We start from the raw sequence: 21,755 nt of genomic DNA on the forward strand, positions 1-21,755 counted from the left end.
GTAGTTTAATAGCACGCCAGTGCAAGTAGATAAATAGATACCACTGCAGCAGGAAGGTCAATGGCGTTTCTGTGCGCTCTCGCTTCCTTCACTTTGTTCCGTTGCACCAGAAGCGGTTTAGTCATGCTGGCCACATGACCCAGAAAGCTGTCTGTGGACAAACGCTGGCTCCCTTGGCCTGAAAGCAAGATGAGCGCTGCACCCCATAGTTGCCTTTGACTGGACTTAACTATCCTTTACCATATATATATGCTACTAGCAAAAATATATACAGGGAAGTGGAAACCCTTCCCACTTTCTCCCTTGGTTTGCTGACAGGCTTAGGGGGAATAAAGCTGGACTGACCTACGTCTTTCCTGTTAACATAGTTTTGAAATTTAGAAATCAGCACCTGAAGCTTTTCATAGCAAGGAGCTAAACATTTTCAGCTGCTAATTGATGCAGATCAACGAACGGCTGTTGAAAGGGGCTGCTTCAAAAGTTGCCAACCTGGCTTTTGTTTAAGGCCTTCCTGTTCTGCATTACCTTTCTTATGATGTAATATTCAGATAATATTTTTTGGTTACAGAAAAATAAACAGACCTGTTGCAAAGTAGAGTTGTCAACTTTACACACACAAACCCCCATTGGCTTTCCCCAGACATTTCCTACACTTTTTTACACTTACGTTCACAACAATCAGAGCTAGAAACCCGGTAGATTTTTTAAAAAATAGCATTATTTGGAAGTGAACCCTTGTGACATTCCTGTGGGAATGGAATCAACTTTCCAATACAGCAACATCAAACAGCTGCTAGTCCGTAGTAGGGTTGCCAACTTTTGAGTCACCCCTTTCCCTGCAACTGCAGTTTGATCTGAAGCAATTAGCAGGTGATCGTATTTAACTCAATGCTATTTAAAGTTCCACCTACTGATTGGGACACGGGTGGCACTGTGGGTTAAACCACAGAGCCTAGGAATTGCTGATCAGAAGGTCGGCGGTTCGAATCCCCCCGATGGAGTGAGCTCCCATTGCTCGGTCCCTGCTCCTGCCCACCTAGCAGTTTGAAAGCACGTCAAAGTGCAAGTAGATAAATAGGTACCTCTCCGGTGGGAACGTAAACGGCATTTCCGTGCGCTGCTCTGGTTCGCCAGAAGTGTCTTAGTCATGCTGGCCACATGACCCGGAAGCTGTACACCGGCTCCCTCAGCCAGTAAAGCGAGATGCGCGCCACAACCCCAGAGTCAGCCACTTCTGGACCTAATGGTCAGGGGTCCCTTTACCTTTTCACTGATTTATATGGATTAGCCCCTTCTATGTGGCAGATGAGAAAGGTGGTTGGATGCAAAAGAGGAAAGTAGTATAGAAGACTGAATTTCAGAGAAATTTTGAAGCCCGCAAGAGTCCCTGCTCTCTTTTTGCCCGCCCTAAAAATGAGCATGTTTGCTTTGGGAGGTTTTACAAATGTACAATTGTGTTGTCATAAAATAAAGTACTTTTGGGAAATGTTTTTACTCTGCGGGCAAGATGGCAACAAACTGGGGATAACTTTTCCAAGTTCATTCAGTATGGATGATATTGATATGGTATTGAGCCCCCTTGTTTGGGTGGAAGCCAGCCCCGCTGTAGTTTCCAGACAATGCAAGGATACATACCGTAGTTCTTTACTCAGACATATTCTGGTGTTTAGGGACATAGCAATTTGGAAAACCTATAGAAAACTCATGCTTAATGATTGTCTTCCGTTCCTCCTCTGAATAAGATCGGTGGCTTTTAGTTTTCCCAAACTTTACATAGATGCAATTTTATGACTTTTAGAGGGACGACTTGTTTTGCTACATCTAGAAATTTTAAACAGGGGTGTTTTGAAATGGATACAACCAGTTTCCTAAATGGGTTCCTGTCATAGGGAATATTGGATGTGTGTGGAAATTTGGCAATTTTAGAAATCTGCTTGCTAAAATTATATGCCTAGAGCCAGCATAAATTATTTCTATTTTAATGTTTTCTGTGGAGAAATATTGTTTTGGTTTGTTATTATGGTATGTGCTTTGTGTTTTTAATATTGCAAACCATCCTGATCTTCAGATGAAGGGCAGTATGAATGAATGAAATAACACAAGAAATAAAGGTTCTCTGCATATACTATCTGCTCACTGAGGTTTGCAGTATAAAATTTTGGTTTGTAATTATATACGTGCGCACAAACACACATATGAATTCTGGTTTCTTCATTAAGGTCAGTGAAGCTAGATCACTCTCTGGGTGAATCCCCCGCCCTCTCCCTTATCTCTGCAGCCTTGCTCCTTGCTTTCATTCATTTCCATGGTATAAGCAGTCCTCTTGTGTTATCTTAAACTGAGAAGTTTGCAGAGCAGGGCTGGGAAAAGGATCAGCGTTTATAGCCAGCTTCCTTAATCTGTCAATTTGCTGAGTGGTGCTTCTGGTTATAGTCATAAGGAAGCGTGTTTTATTTCAGTGGAAATATACTTCCTTGTCCATTTCTAGGGTGCAGGATATGTCTTCCTGTGTCACAACAGCATTCATTACAGGGGCTGAGGGGACAAGCGAGGAGAAGGAACCATGTCATAATTTTGGCAACATATCACGGGTATGGTTACCAACTTTCCTTCTTCCTTTTGTACTGGCTTTTGTAAATGAAGCAAAATTTAAAATCCTGCTCTTCAGCCCCAAAAGCCTCCCAGAGTGGCTTACAAATCACAAAAAGTCCCTGCACTCAGGCCTATGACAGCATGAAAAGAAAACTGGACTGGGAGGGGAGAGGAAACTAGCAAACTCAAGTTCAAGTTAAGGATAGGTCTGATATGTTCTGTCATTTTGGTTTAGGCAGTGGCTTCAAATTAATGTTGTTACCACCCATGGTCACAGAATAAACCCTACTACTGCTACTGCCTTTTACAGAATATATATCTTTTCCTGGCATGGAAGATAACATTGGAAGAAAACTCTTGTTTTCGTGTGCCAGGCAGCACTTTGAAAGGCAGTGGAGAAAAGCTAGTAGGAGAAAAGTTGGCAACCCTATCCTTGGGTGGGAAGACGGAGGTTAACTCAGGCAAGCTGCACACAGTGAGCCACACAGTTCTCTATAAAACAGAGATCAGAGATACCATACAAGAGAGGGGAAAGCAGAGAGTGCTTAGGCAGATGGGATTATTTTTTGAAAAAAATAATTTTCAATTGGGATAGAAATCTAAACAAGTAAAATAACGGGATTGCAGGGCAAAATAAGGGACTCACAGGTCCCCAAATGACCGCAGATAAGGCAATGGAGGACAGCAGCAGTTACTAAGGTAGCCCAAACTACTGTTGGGCATATTTCGAGGGAAGGTAGTTCAGAGACAGACAGAGGCCACTCACTTCCAGACAACCTATCTATTGGTCATCCATCCTGATTTATCTGCGTGGAGATTAGACAATGTAGGCTATTTATTGAGCATTTCTTCTGCTGTGTTTGCTAGACGGCGTTGCATCAAAGCAATGCACCTCCCAGCGCATTTTCCCAGCTCTTCTCACACACAAACACCGAAAAAGCATCCCAAAATGGCAGTGCTGATATTCACCTCTAGATGGCAAAAGTGGCTCATCGAGATAACATCTCACTTGATATCTTCTTCACGGGAGCCCACTCTGCACAGGACTGTTTTCTCCTATAGAAATATAAGGGTGGGACGGAACCATTACGTTGTCATATCTAAAAACTGCATGAGGGGGTACAGTTCCTTAACTAGGAGCTAAGCTATTACATCCTATTTACAAAGGAGCCTCGATTTCAAAGGTGATTAGCTAGATTTGTGGATATTAATCATCTTTGAGATTGAGGCTTCTCTGTAAACAAGAGCTGCAGGTGCACCATCTGTCAGCAAAAGAAGTCCTGCAAAAAAAGCAAGAGTGGAGCCTGTGGCTGTAATCACACCCTGTACTTTTTCACATCACCACCTTTCTCTCACAAGATCCCTGACAGCATGATCAACTGTGCCACATGAGTCAATATTTTCATATTTTTGTTTCTCAGCGAGCCGGGGTTTTTAGCATAGTAGCATCAGTTATTTAGAACATGGTTCTTATTGAAATCAGAAAGGCACCTACAATTACTGCTTGCCAACAATGTTTTTGGTCCTGCCAAGTGTTTTTAGATAATTGAATGGATTTGTTGTTGGTCATCTATTGTGTATTTTATGATCTTTTAATTATTGTTTATTGGATAACAGTTTATAGGAATTCTTGGGTGGAATTCAGTGTTGCGTTATGGCGATCGGTCCATGAGAGCAAGCAGTTCTGCTTGCCAGATGGAATTATCTCCCCCTTTTCTTTGCCACCTAAGGCAGCCAAACTACTCGACCCAATGAAATGGCCACTCAAAGAGGATGGGCGAGGAGACAGGTGCCACCTTTGGGCAAGGGCCTGGCAATCCTATAGATAATTTGTACAGCTTTGATCATAATCCAAGATGATGCTCCACATGCTCGGAGCCGGCCCTAACATTAGGCAAAGTGAGGCCACTGCTTCCAGAAGTCCCTCTAGCATCAAAATCTGCCTTCTTCCAGAATTTTTTCAACAAAGCTCTTCTGCGTTCACGATCGAGAAGGTGTATAGGAGCAGTCAGAGGTATTTACACATAAATATCTGTGACTGCACATGTCTGTTGGAGTATACAGAATATCACCCGAGCAAGGACTCAGAGACCATTTTATCAGAGCTGGACAAAGAAGAGAATGACAAGCCCAGTCCTGGCTTTCTGGCACATGTCCCTATATAATATGTTGCATGCATGTATACATTCTATTTATACACACAGTGTGTGCATGCTGGAGCTCCTCTGTGTTGGAGCTGCGTTGGGCATGTTGCGTCTTTTGAGAATCTTTCTACAAAAACATGTAAATACATTAAACCCAACCCCTCACGTTTTGTGACAAAATAATTCTCACTGGCATCTCCCACCCTTTGTACTAAGGGGAACCACCCGGTGAACTGTTGCCTTTGTTCTAACCAGTGTTGAATTGCTGCTGTTCACTGCTGGAAACTGCTTGATCCACCCATGACTTTCCCAGAATCCATTTGAGGGCCCGGAGCCACCGTTCAGGAATCGCGCTGCTCCACGGAACATGACTAATGCTTTCAGGAAAGGATTTCACCCTCTGCACGTATTGTTAAAACCGTAACAATTAAAACAAAGGGGTGGGGGGAAATTACACCAACAATCCCCAAGCGAACAATACATGCTAAGTAAGAATACAAGCTAAGAGTATGGCAACATCTCTTGCTGTTCCCGATGGTTAATCTGTTGGTGCTACATGTCCTAATTCTCAGGCGCTAAGGGCAGAAGTTCACATTGCACAGCAAATGACATTGACACATAATGATAATGCAGGAGTATGGGGAATTGCTAACTAAACATCCTCGCAGCTTTCCCTCCCTGCCTCCCCCCCCCCCCCGCCCCGCAATTTGTTCTTGTTTTCGTCCCAGCTGGGCTAATGTCTGGCTTGAGGGTAAACATCAGTGAGAAATGGTCTTCAGACTCACACTCTGCCCAATGATGCTAAAAGATTCTGCCCTGGAATACTTCATGATTGAAGTATTCCACATACAGCTACTTTCAGGATTATAATTTTGACTAGGGCCAGCTCTAGGTTTTAAGGGGCTTTCCGACACTGGTGGAAACACCTGGCAGGTTTTTGAGGCAGAGGTAGCAGCAGCAACGGCACTCTGATCAGCACCAGGTTTGGGACTCATCCGTTTAATTTCTCACAATGCCCTCAACTTAGGGTTGTGGGGCACTGTGGAAAACTAAAATGGCCGCTTCCTAGGTGGGGCCTGATAGATGCCTAAGGGCCCTGTGTGCTGACACTGGGTCTGATTTCAACAGTCGTAGTTCACATTGGAAAACTGCAAGTTGCAAGCCATGTTCCTTTACAAACCAGGCCAGCTATTAAGGTCCCATTTGAGATGTCCTGATTTTAATATATGGCTGGCCTTGATTTTGGGTGTATTAAGTTCCTGCACCTCTCTTCGAACTGGGCTTATCAGCTCCTCGGGGAGTTGAGAAGCTTAATTAAGATCCTTAAAAGGACAAAGGATGCCACATAAATTCAAAGAATCGTTATAAATGTCAGTGCACTTCACAAGCCCTGGCAAAGTCAGATAATGAATAACAAGACCTTTAACTTTGTGATGTTTCCAAGCGTGTCTACTTATAGATACAGGCTCTTCAAAATAGCAGCCATAAAATGCTGCCATTTATAATCAAATCCGCATAATAATCTCTTTATTAAGAACTGGAAAATATAGGGTGTGTCTTAGAAGCAGCGTTTATACTCCTCTCTCACCCGGCCATTCCCCCCCCCCCCCCGTATGATTCAGATTGCTCAATAAACCCCAGTTTAGCATCATTTCTCAACACACTGTCATAGGGACTGATTTGCTTCCCACCGTGATTGAAGCCAGTAGAAAGTGTGGCAGGGGGTGGGTTGACATTTATCATGACTGGTCCTTCTGAAATAAAATCCAGCCACGTGTGTCGTTTATTTAGCTGTTGATAATCTGCAAAACAAAACACCTTCTGAGACACCTAAAGGAAGAAGCTATAACTGAGGGATGGGGAACACATGGAAGTCTCATTTTCAACACTTACTCCTTCCAGATGGCCTGGGAAGAATTCTGCATGAGACCCTGAAGAGACGCAGCCAATCAGGGCTGACAATACTGACCCAAATAGACCACATTTCTGTATTTTGTAGATGGCAGAGCCTTATAATGGGCACACCTTCAACCAATACACTATTGTTAAGAGTCATCTTTTAGCAACTATTGGTGCAATCCACACATTTATTAGAGTGGCTTGCTTGCATACAGAAGAATGCCTATTCAGAAGCAAACCACACAGAAACTAGGGTAGTTTATTTCCATTGGAATATAGGGAGCTGCGTTTTATGGAGTCAGCCAGGCCACTGACCCTTCAAGTTCAGCACTGTCTACACACCAACTGGAAGAGGTCTCCAAGTTTCAGACCGAGGTCTCCCCCAACTCTACCTGGAGATGTTGAGGATTCAACCAGGACCGTCTGCATGCAAAGCAGATGTGCTGCCACTGAGCTATGGTACCTCCAGGTAAACTTGGTTAGGACTGGGCTGCATCTGTGTAGCCCACCAACTTGGCCTGTGTGCAAGAAACGTTTGCACTCTGCGCATTATGGACATGGGAAGCTGCTGTGTACGGAGTGATACCACTGGCCTGTTTAATTCAATACTGTCTACACCAGGAATGCAGAACCCGTGGCCCTTCCGATGTTCTTGGACTCCAACTCCCATCAGCCCCAACTACTTTAGTAAATGGTCAGGGATGATAGAAAGGGCATACAGTGGTATCTCGGGTTACATACGCTTCAGGTTACAGACTCTGCTAACCCAGAAATAGTACCTCTGGTTAAGAACTTTGCTTCAGGATGAGAACAGAAATTGTGCTCCGGCGGAGCGGTGGCAGCAGGAGGCCCACTAGCTAAAGTGGTGCTTCAGGTTAAGAACAGTTTCAGGTTAAGAATGGACCTCCAGAACAAATTAAGTACTTAACCCGAGGTACCACTGTAGTTGGAGAAGGTAGCTCAGTGGTAGAGCATCTGATCTGCATGCAAGTTCAACCACCACCAGCACCAGAGAGATTCCTTGCCTATAATCCTGCAGAGCCACTGCCAATCAATGTATACAGCACTGAGCTAAATGAACCAATGATCTGACTTGCTATAAGACAGCTTCTTATATTCCAGAGGATCCCCATCCCTTACCTACGTTGAGTGGCAGCAGCTCTGCAGGGTTTAAGGTAGGAGCCATACCCAGCCCTACCTGGGATGCCAGGGACTGAACTGCGACCTGGAACTACAATTTGCATGCAAAGCATTCGCTCTCCCAAGGCGTCCCAGCATATCATCGCCAGCCAGAGGTTCTGCACACGCAATGTGGAGTTCTGCCACCACATGACAGGACAGGATCTCAGGACAGTGATTAGGTGGACCAAACCAACAGTCCTTCCATATATGGAAAAGTAATTCATCTTCATGTGCCACCGCTGCCTTTGAAATGCACTTGATGTGGTCGCAGAAGCCATTAACAAGGTACTCTCTAGTACCCACCCCTACCCTGCTCACCTCCAGTGCAAATAATTCCTTAGGGGTTAAGATGATTGCTGTTGCTCATAGCAAACAAACAAATCTCTTGCATGGTCTTGGAATGAGGTAAGTCCTTTACAGATAACCAGAAGCCACTCAGAAGAGGCATTCCTCAAAGGCAGAAAAACACTCCGACTTGGAAAAATCGTGATAGCTGTACTTTCCCTATCAGGCAAGCAGTGAACATTTACCTTTAATGAAAGCATTTAATCTGTTTGAAATGTCAAAGAAAAACGTATTCCCGCAAGAAGCCCAAAGGGAGATAAGCCTGTTATTGTAGAGGGTTGAGGGGCTGAAATCTTTGATCAAGGGGGCAACGTAACGTCAAAGATACTGGGACAAAGAGCCATATTGTGAACACAGAGAACTATGAGAAGCCTTCCCCAAACTGACGGTTTCACCCGGGCAGCTATGACCTTTTCTAAGTTACTTCGTTGTTCCATTATCCCCTCCCTTGACTGTACATTTCCCGGTCGTTCAGCATTCTGTGCACGCTGAACATGCCCAGTCCTCACTGGGCAGTTTTGGGATATCCCAATTTTTCTACACACCTCCAAATATTTATTTGTATTTCTACACCCCCTGCAAGCCTACCTGCTGATTCCTTTTCCTCGTATGTGGATAGGGCTACAGAAGGATCCACATTAGGATAATGTGTTCATTCTTAGTATACCGTCAAACCCCGGTTGTCAAATATAATCCATTCCGGAAGACCGTTCGACTTCCAAAACGTTCAACAACCGAGGTGTGGCTTCTGATTGGTTGCAAGAGCTTCTTGCACTCAAGTGGAAGCCACGTCAGACGATTGGGTTCTGAAAAACGTTTGAAAACTGGAGCATTTACTTTCAGGTTTTCAGTGTTCAGGAGCTGAAACGTATGATAACGGAAGTGTTCAGGAACCAAGGTTTGACAGTATAGGTTGAGCTCTTCCCTCCAACAACACCTTCCCCAGAACTCCAGGAGGTCTATTGACCCTCCTCAATGTGCAAATAAAAGCGTACTGTTCAAAAATTATTTATTTATTGTAGCTATGTTCAGCTTGTCCTTTGTAGAACCCAGAGTGGCCTACAGGGAAGAGAAACATAAGATGGGTCTTGTCTTCACCATCCGTTTTTTACACAAGAAAGTTAGGCTCAAAGGTACCTAGTGAGCTTCATGACTAAGCAACCTTGTTCCTTCCCAGTCATAGCCCAGCACTTAAACTACCACACAGACATATAATTTTGATAGTCTACACACGAGCATGACAACCAGGGTCTTCAAGGGTTAGGATTAGGGTTACTTTTAATGCTGCATCCGAAATGCCTTTAAAGGAGAAGGAAGCAACTATCCAAAATACGAAATAACAATCCTTCTTATTCACTTGTATATGCAAATACACACACACACCCCTCGTAATGTGCTCTAATTACTTATCACAGGTGATAATAACCAGCCTCATATAATCCACATGCTTAAGTCTAATTAAGATACAAAAGGGTTAGGTTCAAATTCCCGTGACAGGGTGAGCGCCCGTTGCTTGGTCCCAGCTCCTGCCAACCTAGCAGTTCGAAAGCACATCAAAGTGCAAGTAGATAAATAGGTACCGCTCCGGTGGGAAGGTAAACAGCGTTTCCATGTGCAGCTCTGGTTTTGCCAGAAGCAGCTTAGTCATGCTGGCCACATGACCCGGACACTGTCTGCAAACGCCAGCTCCCTTGGCCAATAAAACGAGATGAGCACTGCAACCCCAGTCGTCCGCGACTGGACTTAATGGTCAGGGGTCCCTTTACCTTTAAGCTGTCCTGCCAGGCTTAGCCTAGGTCACTTCCCCTCACTTTGGGAAGAAGGTGGTAATCAAGACTATTGTTCTTCTCTAGTCTACCTGAGAAACTGAATGCCGTATGGAAAAGCACATGAATCTGACCTTTAGGGACGTTTTAACTTACCAGATATGTGGTCTTTTTCTATGCCAGAGAAAGAAGGAAAGTTTCGAAGAAACTTGGAAGGTCATATTCTAAAAGTCTAACAACCTATATTTCCACACTTTCCTTTGCTGCGTATTTTGTGATTTTAAATCTTTGCTGGGGTTCTTTCACCAAAGAGTACTTGTCCCAAACTTGGCATCCAGGAATTTTCCTTTCTGTACCTATTTTCCATTACACATAATACCACAGTTTGAAGATACATTCTATGGAAATGACTAATTTGCACTTCCAAACACGATGCATGTATTAAATATATAAACTAATCCACCTTCCCCACACAAGGTGCTTAAGAACATCAAGGCCCTAATAAAAACAACCAAATGCTTGATTTATTTATCACACTTATATACCACGTTTCCCTTCCAAGGAGCTTGAGGTTCTTGAGGTGTGTACATGGTTCTTCTCCCCATTTCATCCACACAACAACCCTGTGAGGTAGGTTAGGCTCAGAGATGGTGACCGGTCCAAGTGAGCTTCATGGCTGGCTGAGTGAGGATTCGAACCCTGCTCTCCCAGGTCCTAGTCCAACACTCCAACCATTACACCACGCTGCTTAACAATATCACTAAATCAATGAACATCCAGATTAAACCTGGCATACAAATCAAGACTAAATAATACCAGACCAATACTCAGACATAGGCTGGCGGGGCGTGGGGGGAGAGGGGGTGGGAATATGAGGCGCCCTTAATGGATACCTGTAAGTCAGACCTCTCTGCCCTTCCTTTTCCACATAGTTTGGCAAGGGTTGCGCCGCTTCCTCTTGCCAAGTAACTCTCATTAAATCCACTTGAGACTCCAATGAACCCTGCAGGCTCTCACTTAAAAAGGAGGCGGGGGGGAGAGGGAGGGGGAGAAAGCGAAAGGCGGGGAAGAGATGGCGCTCAGCAGCTCCTCCGCTCCAGACACGGAGCCCGTCCTACCTGTGCGCACATGTTCCTAACCGCGCCAAGGGCTCAGGTAACACGCTTCACAACACACACACACACACTCCCATCGGGTTAACCCCTGAATCCACCCCTCCTCTCCTTGCTTTGAGTGGCAGCAGGCAACTCTCTGGCCCTGCCCAGCAAGCCTAGCCGTCCGCCACCCCCCTTTTCTCGCTTTTTTTTTCCCAATCAGGAGGGAAGAACAGGAGTCTGGGAGGGATTTCCTGCGGAGAGAAAGAGTGATCGGGGCGGCAGGAGGAGGAGGCGGCGGGTGGGGGGCAGAGAAAAGGAGGCGGCGTCGGCGGTGACTTTACAGAAGAGTTCCCAGGCGGCCTCTGAAAACTGACTAGACTAGTCAATTTCAACCGGGGTCGACGGTGCCCCTGGGAAACAGAAGAATGCGAGATCGGGAAAGGGGGGCACGGACGGCGACGGGGTGGCGAGCCTGAGTTCTCGGGTTCCTTAGACTTTTGCTTGCGCGCACACAAACACACACACACAGGCGCGCGCGCGAGCTCCCAGGCACACGCGCGCGCGCACACACACACACCCCTCGCTCCCTCCGGCACCACAAAGTCCTCCGAGCCCGGGAACTGAGAGGAGATCAAAAGCATTTCTTTTTTGCGCGCAAGTGCGCGCTTCGGAAGCGGAGAGAGGTCAGCCAGCTAGCCCGGCCGCCCGCCCCTTGGCTTTTGCTTTGGCCAAGCTTTGCTCGGCTGTGGAAGGAGATTGCAGAAGAGCAGCCAGCCGGTGTGACACAGAGAGAGAGAGAGAGACAGAGAGAGAGTGCGCGCCTTTGGGCTTTGCAACTTGGTGCGCTGGGCAGTGCGAGGATCTCTGGCCGATGAGGTGAGTTGGGCGAAAGAAAGAATTTGCTGGTTTGGGGGGGGGGCGGACCAAGGTGGCGGCGGAATAGGAGTAGTAGGGGAGCGGCAGGACCAGGGGAAAGGAATCGCACTCTTGCTTTGCTGCCAACACAAAGGTTTATTCCTCTCCCCCCCCCCCCACGCCTCCCCTTTATTCTCCTTATTTGGTAACTCCTCGGTGCCTTGTGTTGCAGATTGCAAACTCTCGACTCGGCTGTGTCCAAAACTAAAGCTCCGCTCCGTTCCCCCCCTCTCAGCCTTTAGATCTGTAGAAATCAATGGCTTGTTAATTGTTCTGGGTTTTTTTTAAAAACAACTTATAAATATATATATACTCGATTGCCAGGGCATTATATGGCAAAACGCGCTCACAGAACACGAGTTGCTTCCCTTGGTTTGTAAAGTCCCTTTCCAAAACTGTTCCAAGGTTTGAGATACACACATAGATTCATATAGATTCCTGCCGCTCCGCTCCTGGAGATTAGATTACTATTCTCCCTTCTCCTTCCATCCCCTCTCCCCAAATTGATTTCCTTGTAACTCGCTCTCTTTGCAGCTATTGGGCACAATTAATGAGGGGGTTTTTTATTTTAAAAAATCTACCCGCGGTTTCTCACTGGAGAGGGAGAAATGTTGCCAGTTTTCAGGTTTTAGGAGATTACGTCTCTCCTTTTCTCTCTGCTGTGTGTACATTCATTGCATGAAAAATGATACATCTCAAACGTTTGCTGCTGCGATTCAAAGGTTGCCTCCGACCTCCTCAGTAACCTTTGCTCTTGGCTTTTATTTCCTGCTGCGGGAGTGTTTCTCTTGCCTTCCCCCTACAGGGCTGGTATTTTTAATAACTGTTGTTCAGCATCTTTAGTCTCCCTCTTACATAATGATCCCGCTCTTCTGCCCCCTCCTCTTCCCTATTCTGCCCCCTCCCCAGTTGTTTGAGGAAGGAATGTTTCAGATATTGAGAGTTCCTCCGCAGGTAGAGTCCTGAACTGTAAGATTAGATTTCTCGGCTAGGAAGGATGTTTACCATTACTTTGTACTCCAGACCACATTCCAATGGGGTGGAGAGACACTATCCTGTGTCAGGGCAACACCGTACATGTCCAGATTCAGATAAAGGTGGGAAGGTGTGCCAGATTAAACCCTCCCCTGGAGTTCATTCCTGGTTCCTAGATGCAATAGGAGCAATTGAAATCTAAATTGTGTGCGTCTTGTGCTGTCTGCTGACCTTAGTATTGCAGAGTTCATGGAACCGTGGTGTATTTGGATGTGATCCAAAACCCATCAAGTTCAGTCTCTGCGCCGAGGTAGGATCTTTCGGACATACAACAGACACAGGAGAGAGTGTTATTTTATTGTACCTGTATTATATAATAGGACAGGGAAAGAGAGCAGGAGGATTGGACTGAAATGCCACCAATAGTCTGCAGGACGGTGAAGGATAATCGGTTTTGTTACTGACACTAAACTTTCGTGGAAAACATTGCATTTGAAAAAGCGAGACAGGATGTGCTGGGTGGAAAATCCTCTTGGTGGACACTTGCAACTCTCACCTGATCTCAGTGGGTGGCTACGTGCCAGAGGCCAAGCCTGCCTATCAGTTGCACCCTCTAACATGGAAGATCTGACCCTTAACCCAGATGTATGGGGCAGGCTGTAATTACTTAGTGATGGGGAAATTCATTCTGTGCATGCATCAGGGCACTCTGCTATTATGTCATGTGTTTGAAGGCTGATTCCCCTGGGCTGAGCAATGCCTCAAATGAATTCCTTCCCAGCTGGGTGGGAAGGGGTGTCTATGGAGCCCAGGTTGTTGTTGTTGTTTATATGTATGTTTATTATTTAAAACATTTGGGGGGGGGACAGTTACGACTCTCATTGTAGAATTTGAGCGGATGGGCTCTTCTGTTCATTCTGCAGAAACTTTTCCAGGAGGAAATGTTTAATCCACCATATCCAATCCCACAGCTCCAGTTTTGGTAATTAAGAAACCTCTCATACCACAAGGGGTTGTTATTAAATTAACCCAGTGTTATCTGTTCTGACTGGCAATTCAAGACCTTCTTTCACATTACCTACTGACTAATCTTTTATCCTGGAGATACTGTGGATTGGACCTGGTGCCTGTGTGCTGCAGTCCCTCCCCTGCTGAACGCTCTTTTTTCTATACATATATTTTTAGGGTTTTTTTATTAATATAAAATATAAAATGCAAACAAACAAAAGACATAACCAAAGTTAAAAAAAGAAGAAGAGAACTTCTCTAGACCAGAAATGGAAGAGACTTAAAGTGCTCATTGTGGTAGAAGGATATATGGACTCTTGACTATTGCAGAACATTACATTACCACACTTCCAACATTTTCTTATCTCTCAGCACACTCCCTTTGCCAGTCAAATCTCCTTACTTCTCTCAGTCTTCACCCTGCTTTCTGAACATCCCCCAGTGCAGTATTCACTCATCTCCTTTCAAAGTCTAGTTTGCTAGTCTGAAGAACTAGCAACACATCTCAGGTGTTCCCTTTCAGTTATCAGTGAGGTAGGATCCAACTAGTCAATGAGTAGGCTAGGTCTCTTCAAACTTTTCAGACCCAGGACCCCTTTCTTAACCTTTAACCATATATTTGCATGGTGATAGTGCTCAGGCTGTGGTCCACTAGTGAGTCTTGACTGTTGAAGATCAGTGGGGGAAAACCGTTGACAAACGTTCATGAAGTTATGATCCTACATGGTCTTCATGCATGGCAAAGGTAGAGGGAACTCCTTGCTCTATCTAAATGGCACCCTTTCTCCTAAACCATCCTAATCTGGAGTTTATCATTAAGCATGGACCAGCCATTTCCTTATGGTGATTTTCCACTCCTCTGCACTGTAACATCTAGCACTAAACACCATATAATTCCACCCTACTTTGTGGAGAACTTGCTTGCTCCTGTCAGATGCCTTCTTTGTTAGAGACTGGGAAATGCTCCGTTCGTATCTCTTGACAGTTTAATGCATCTTTGATCAAGCTCAGACATAATTTTATATTCATGTTCTCCCACCTCACCCCAGTCATTATATTGTATGTGCATCTGAATGCGCATCCTTTGTTACCCAGTACTATAAATTCATCTCCACATTAATTCAAGTATGTGTCTTTTGACTGCCTGAGAGGGGCCGCTCTGTGATCAGTTTCAAGTTGTGACAGAGGTCTTCTTGGATTTTCACTTATCGGTTGTGAGACAAGTAATTCAGCTCTATTGATGTAGCCACTACCATACCTTTTGGGTCATGGATTTACTTTACAATTCAAATTCCAGTGGGTTGTTTTTTGGGGCAGTGTGGAATTCCTCTTAAATATTCTTTTCTTCCTCTTTACTCCCTTCCTGAGTCAAGGTCACTCAGATATTCACTGGGCACGAGGTCAATTTTATTCCCATCCCAAGACCATTTGAAGATTCAAATCTTTCTATTGTGCTGGATTAACATTTGAAAGGGCCATCCCAGCTATTCTGCCGGTTTGTCCTTCAGATGCTGTGAGGATGAGGTGGCAGGGATTATACCTTTTTATCACTTCTGCATTGGCAATTGAGGCAACAACTTCTGCCTCAGAGCAAAGGTTGTAAACAGCTGAGGATTCTCAGGGTTGTCAGAACTTGAAGGAAATGGGGATTTGTGTGGTGATGGAAAGTAGAGAGTGTTAAGTTACCGCTACTAATGGGGATTAGTCATTGTTGACTTCAAGCACTTTATTTGTCCACATCCACCAAGCTCTTCACCTTTCAGTTTATTCTTCCCAAATGAAGAGGAGATGGCCTCAGGAAACAGCAGAAGAGGCAGGTTAGGTATGCAGGAAACAGTGCCGCCAGTTGAGCTGTTTTCAGTATTAGGCCTTGTTTCAAAACCAGCAGGTGCCCCCCTTCTTAAATATACTGTAAGATGCTGATTCTCCTTTCTTCCACTGTGGCTGTGACTGTTCCTAGTTCATCAAGCTTGGTAAGCAACTCCACACAAACCCCAGTCAATTCCAGATAGAAAAGGACTGTCAAGGGATGCGTCTTCATTCAGAATGTTGCTGCTTCACAGAACAAATTCCAGAGCTGCACCACATTCCTCCTTTAAAAAAAAAAAAGCAGCATTGTTTTAGAAATCCCCTAGATATCCACAACCTTTTTCAGTTTTCCTCCACCCTTTGCTCCCTGATGCTTCTGGGCTCAGGGGAAGCGACCCAGGAGAGTTATGTAAGAACTTCTAGTGTATATATCATCGCGCTCCAATATCCTCTCAAAGGGGTTGAGAGAAATAGGCCAAGCGCTCAAACTAAGTTATTGCTCAGAGTAGGCCTGTTGAAATTAATGGGCTTCTTCATTTCAATACACTGAAGACAACCCTCTATTGTTCATTTTTTTGTTTTACTTTTTTAAATGTTTCATACAACTTTCCCACAGAACTCAAAGCATAGCTGTCAACTTGCAGATTTGAAAATAAGGGACCAGCAGCCTTGAAAATAAGGGACCAGCGGCCAAAATAAGGAACCTGCAGCCTCACCTGTTCCAGGCACTCCAGTCTTCCTGTCCTCCTGCAGTCTGGTCAAACTCATGCTGGTAGCTTCGAGAACACTGTCCAACCAACTTTGTAACCAGAGGTTCAACTGAATAGAATCTGAATCACATGCACCACAAGGCCTATGCAGCCTCAACTTAAGATGGCTCCCTGGCCTGGCTTCGTACTGCAAAGTTTGCAGCAGCATGTGCAACAAAATGGCGTCCAGCATTCAAAAACCTCCTCAGCTTGCATTAACTAGCCACACACAAGGCATGCAAGCTCCACCCCCCAGTCGTTCTTAGACTTCTTATTGGGTGAGCAACACAGCCAAGCAACACAGTTGGAGCCTCCCTCCTCCCTGGCTGGCAGGGAGGGAGGGAGAGGAGCTGCTTCCTTTGAAATTTAAGGGACATCATTTAAGGGACATCTATCGATAAGGGACAGCAGCAGGACATGGCGCTGGAATAAGGGACTGTCCCTTCAAATAAGGGACACTTGACAGCTATGACTCAAAGTGGTTTGCACGAAAAATAAAGAAGGCAAGGCATGTAAACAAAAGCAAATAATTGTAAATCACAATAAAAGTATATATGAGTGCCTCCACCTTGGCCAAATAGGAAGATCTTACTGTAGATGTGGTGAACCTCTGGCCCTCCAGATGTTGCTAAGACTCAAGCTCCCCTGAACTTCAACCAGTATGGGCAAGAGCGAGGGATGATGAGAGTTGTAGTCCAGTAGCACATGGGGAGCACTTGGTCCCCGTTTTACAGTCTTTTTGGGAAGGCAGCAATGTTGGAACCATCTTACCCACTTCTGAGTAAAGGTTTAAAAGTTTGGGGGCCACTGTTGAAAAAGCCCAATCCTTGACCACTGCTAAATAGTGACCTCTGGCCACTGTTACATAGAAAGAATGGATAATGCTGCCTTCTCCCAAGTATGTCATAGATATTTCATAGAATCATAGAGTTGGAAGGGGCAGGAGAATCATCTAGTCCAACTCTCTGCAATGCAAGAATATGCAGCTGTCTCTTATGGGGATCGAACCTGCAACCTTGACTTTGTCAGCACCAGGCTCTAACCAACTGAGCTATCCAGCTTCTGACTGAGTCTTCATTGGCAAGTGGGCTTCTGTGGGGACAGATGGATCTATATCCATCTAGCTATCACATTAGTATCCTGATCTTCCCTCTAAGGAACTCAGGATGGTGTTTTTTTTTTAGTGCTTCACATTTTTCAGGTGTTTTCAAAGGGTTGGCTTTAAACCAGGAAACACATAATGTAGGAAATTGGTATGTTAAAAAGGGCTAGAAAAGTCGGTGAGGATTTTTGCCCTTTCAGGGTCCAGAAGCCTATGATGAGTTGCCATTATGGCAGGACTACTAAATTGATATCCAAGTTGGTAGATCTTATTTTGAGCCAGGTTTCACTAAAGTTTAGCCACGGAGTCTGTTTTCAACCCTGAGATATGTGAAGTCATAATTAGATGAGTGCCTCTGAGCGTATACAGAGTACCTTCTGCTTCACAATGAGTAATTCCTATTAGTTCCCATGCATGTGGAAACAAGGGGGGTGGGATTGCCAGACAGGCTTCAACAGCTCCACCTGGTCACTTAAAACCCCCCAACCCAATCAAGCCCTGCATCATTGCGAAGAAGGATTAACGTGGCAAATCTTGTTGGGTTTTCACTTTCCCACCATGGGCACGGCTGCTCTGACACTCTGAAACTCATTCATTACTTGAATCAGCCTGGGAATGACCATATGCTAGTTAACATGCTTTAATCTGCCTGAAATCCTGATGCAACTGGAGTGTTATTTCTGGAGACCGTATTTGTGTCTATCAGTTCTAAAGAAAGAAAGGGTCCTTTTTTCTGCTATATCAATCCTGTAGTTCTATATGGTGTATTACAGGGTCCTTGCCCATGCCTGGTTTTTTGCAGACCTTCTCTGTTCTCATGTAACTTCTGCATGATCCAGGTAGTAAACAGAGGACTAGATCACTCATGAATGCACATCACTCAAGAAGGACTCTACTCAATTAGACCAGAGATCTCTCTAGCTCAGCATTCTGTTTCCAGCCCTGGCTAACCAGATTTTTCCAGGAAACCCATAAGCAGGAGATGATGGCAAGAGTCCTCCCCCATTGTTTCCCATCTGCACTTGGTATTTAGGGATATATTGCCTCTGAACATGGAGACTCTACTTAGTTATCATGGCTAAGCAACTGATGGACCTATCCTCCATGAATGTGTCTAGTTCTCTTTTTACTTGCTGCCTTATCACCTGACGACTCAGTACTTCCCATAGTTTTTCCTTCCTGAGTGGAAATGCTGCAGGGGGGCAGACAGGAAAATGGCTGGAGGGCAATGGGTTAAGCTCACACACACAGAGACAGACACACACACACTTCTCCCATGGCCTTTCTTCACTTTCAACCAGAGCCTTTCAGAGCTGCTTTTTGGTGTTGATGGTGATGGAAACCACTGCAAAACTTCTACCAGCTTGATCACAGGAGTCTGAACATCGGTAGCGTCAAGACTAGATTACTGCAAAGCAGTCCATATGTGACTTCCCTTCTAGTTGCTCCAGAACTTGTTGTTAGCACAGAATGATGCAGCATGGTTGCTTTTAGGATTGAGATCCTGCCAGCTGAGTACATATTTGCTTAAAGATCCGCAGTGGCTGCTGATTTGCTACTGAGCCAAGTTCAACGTTTTTTTCTATTAGTATATGAAGCCCTTAACAGCTTGGAACCCATTTGTTTGAGGGATTGCCTTGTCCCACGTGTGCCTGTCTGACCTCCCTCATTCTGCACAACGTGGGCTTTTATAAGTGCTGTTTGTTCTGCATTTCCAAGAAGTTCATCTTTTCAGTGTGGCAGCACACCTGTGCTTTGGGACTCCCTTGCCTAATAACATTTGGCAGCCATCCTCATTAAGCTGATTCAAAACTTTAATTTCAGCAAGCCTATCTGGACAGAAAATTTCTTGTTCTCAGATTCTCCTGATTTTATTTGCATACTATTATACAAATACTAGTAGAATGCTGATTATTTCACTGATTCAGATCGCTTAGAGATTTTGTGGATTAAGTGGCTTATAACACTGTCACTGAAGCAGGTATAAATAACTGCTGCTGTCAGGTAGATGGATCTAGGTACCAGGAATGCAAAAGCACAAATACCTTTGATTTTATTTGTTGCTTAAAGAAGTCAGTTAGTGCCTGTTTGTCTTGTGTGGACAAACTTTGCTGCTGAAATCTGCTTCTAGATCTGAAGAGTCCCTTTAGGGTGTACTTGCTAGGTATGGGATACCAAGGTGGTGGTCTTCGAGACGTTTAGGACTATTACTCCAGGTCCCATCACCCCAAGCCAGCATGACCAGTGGTCAGGGATGATGGTAGTCCACAGCTGCTGGAGAGCACCACAATGGCTGTCCCTCACCCAGATGAAGGTATCAGAGCAGACATTTCTGTAGTGTGCACACTGCTGCCTAATTGCAAGCAGCAAGAAGCAGGATGTTAAGATGGTGGCTGGGAAGTTGCCCTAAATTAGAAGGGAGAGGCACTTTGTGCATTAGATTTGAATGGGCACATTCAGAAGGGCTGAAACTGCATTACAAGAGCATCACTCAGTATATAAATTTAGCATCCCAGTAGGTGCAGTGGTGATGCACACACAGGGGTGCCAACTTGAATAAAGTATTTTGGGGAGGGGGCAATGGCATCAACTGGGGGGGGGCGCACACACACCATTTGAATGGCAATGCCCATTAACTGGGTGTGGAGGAGGCTCACATATTTTATTAGGGAGGTGAAGGAACCTTGGCCCCAGGAGCACACATGCACAACACGGTTTTGATCACCTTGGGTAAGCAGGAGGGGTGATCTTCTGAAAGGGGGTGCTCCCTATGATTATGAAGGCTCCCTGCACAATTTTGAAGTGGGATGGGGGCAGAGCTACTGCGCTTCTTCCCATGCAACCCCTCCCATCATGTTTTAACACAGCAATACAACACCCAAAGAGGGCTAGTAAGTTTTTGGATTCTGAGCATCGCCTCAAAGCCAGATCCACTTTTTGGCAGAAATAGTTCGGTGTGAACGCTGCCTGTTCAAACTGGGACGTTGGTTGAGTCTTTAGAGCAGCCTTGTACTGTTTGGCAACAAGGGAGATGAGTGTGTGGTGAATGTTCTACAGGTGAACATGTTGAACACTTGATAAGTGTGGTTACTGACCTCCATCTCTACCTTTATGATTCCATCTTGATTGCTTTACCTTAAGGCAACCTGTTTATCTGAGGATCTCCCAGTGTTGTGCAAACACCAGTTCAAGCCCTCCCTAGCTTTAAGGGAGGTTGTGTGGGGGAGCGATATAAAATATAATCTACTCAAGATAAAAATAAAGTCAGCTGCGAGGTGAGGTTGTGTAATTCTTCCCAAGATGCTGTGCCCTAGAAATATGGTGCAATATCACAATGATCAGAGTAATTTAGCTGCTGAAACGGATTAGTGAGGGCAATGATGATGGATTGCCTGCCACCCAAAACCTTTCATTCTATAGCAGAGAATTGACCCCCATTGTAAGAGAATCTTCCCCTGGGCTTCCTTTGGCGCTGTGCTCCGGGCTGTAGTAAATATGTCAGAAATGTACCCAGTTGATCTAATACATTTGCATTTATTGTAATAACTTGGATAGAAATTGTGCGTGCATGTTTTCCTCATCTTCCACATTCTGCGGAGATTACAGCTGCACATTTTCAGAATAAAAAAAAGGGTAACTTGAAACTATCTTTGCTTGCCAGAGCAGTGTCCTGTGGTATCCGACATATCTCAAAACGTGTGTCATGTTCAATCATGGTGGGTGTGTTTACCACTGAATGTTACTTGCAGAACCCAAGGGGCAGCAGAATTCTGAGGCTGGTAGGGCAGATGAGACTGTTCACTCACTAGTCCCATTGCTCTGTCCTTCAGTGGCATCTGCTTAGGCACCCCACTCTAACCTGGGGTGTTTATATTTGTTTGGGTATTAAAGGACAGTTGGGTGGGAGCAGCCATTGTGCATCAGAGAAATTCCACCAAGCCTGACATCCTATGCAGCTCTTGATGTTATAGAGCTGGAGTAAAGACTGAATGCTATTTCCTGTGTACCCGTTCAAGGTCTATGTAGATGATCTGATTTCTCTATTTGCATTAAACCTCCAGGGACTTCCAGGTATTGTCCGATTCTCAGCTCCCACCAGTCCTAGCCAGCACGGTTGATGGAAGTTGTAGTCCTTCAACATCAGGGGCAGGGGTTGGGGTGTGCAGGCTCCC

The 21,755-nt window shown here is 45.1% G+C and overlaps 1 protein-coding gene and 1 long non-coding RNA gene across 5 annotated transcripts in view; one reads left to right on the plus strand and one right to left on the minus strand.

The window, feature by feature from the left end:
* Positions 1 to 1,688: 1,688 nt before the first annotated feature.
* Positions 1,689 to 11,107, minus strand: LOC310672575. The gene is made up of 3 exons (XR_014508664.1): positions 11,047 to 11,107; positions 3,562 to 3,648; positions 1,689 to 2,535 (listed from the first exon to the last, which is right to left on the minus strand). It is a non-coding gene; the product is annotated as an uncharacterized lncRNA (long non-coding RNA).
* A 155-nt stretch (positions 11,108 to 11,262) lies between these two features.
* The window catches only part of CASKIN2 (CASK interacting protein 2), a 100,556-nt gene continuing 90,063 nt past the window's right edge, over positions 11,263 to 21,755 (plus strand). For all 4 annotated transcript variants that reach the window (XM_083429836.1, XM_083429837.1, XM_083429838.1 and 1 more), the window contains exon 1: positions 11,263 to 11,901. The gene's annotated coding sequence lies outside the window, so the exon portion shown is untranslated. The remainder of the gene's footprint in view (positions 11,902 to 21,755) is intronic.

This window comes from Podarcis tiliguerta (genome assembly GCF_965153285.1).
Source record: "Podarcis tiliguerta genome assembly, chromosome: 2".
NCBI classification, from domain to species: domain Eukaryota; kingdom Metazoa; phylum Chordata; class Lepidosauria; order Squamata; family Lacertidae; genus Podarcis; species Podarcis tiliguerta.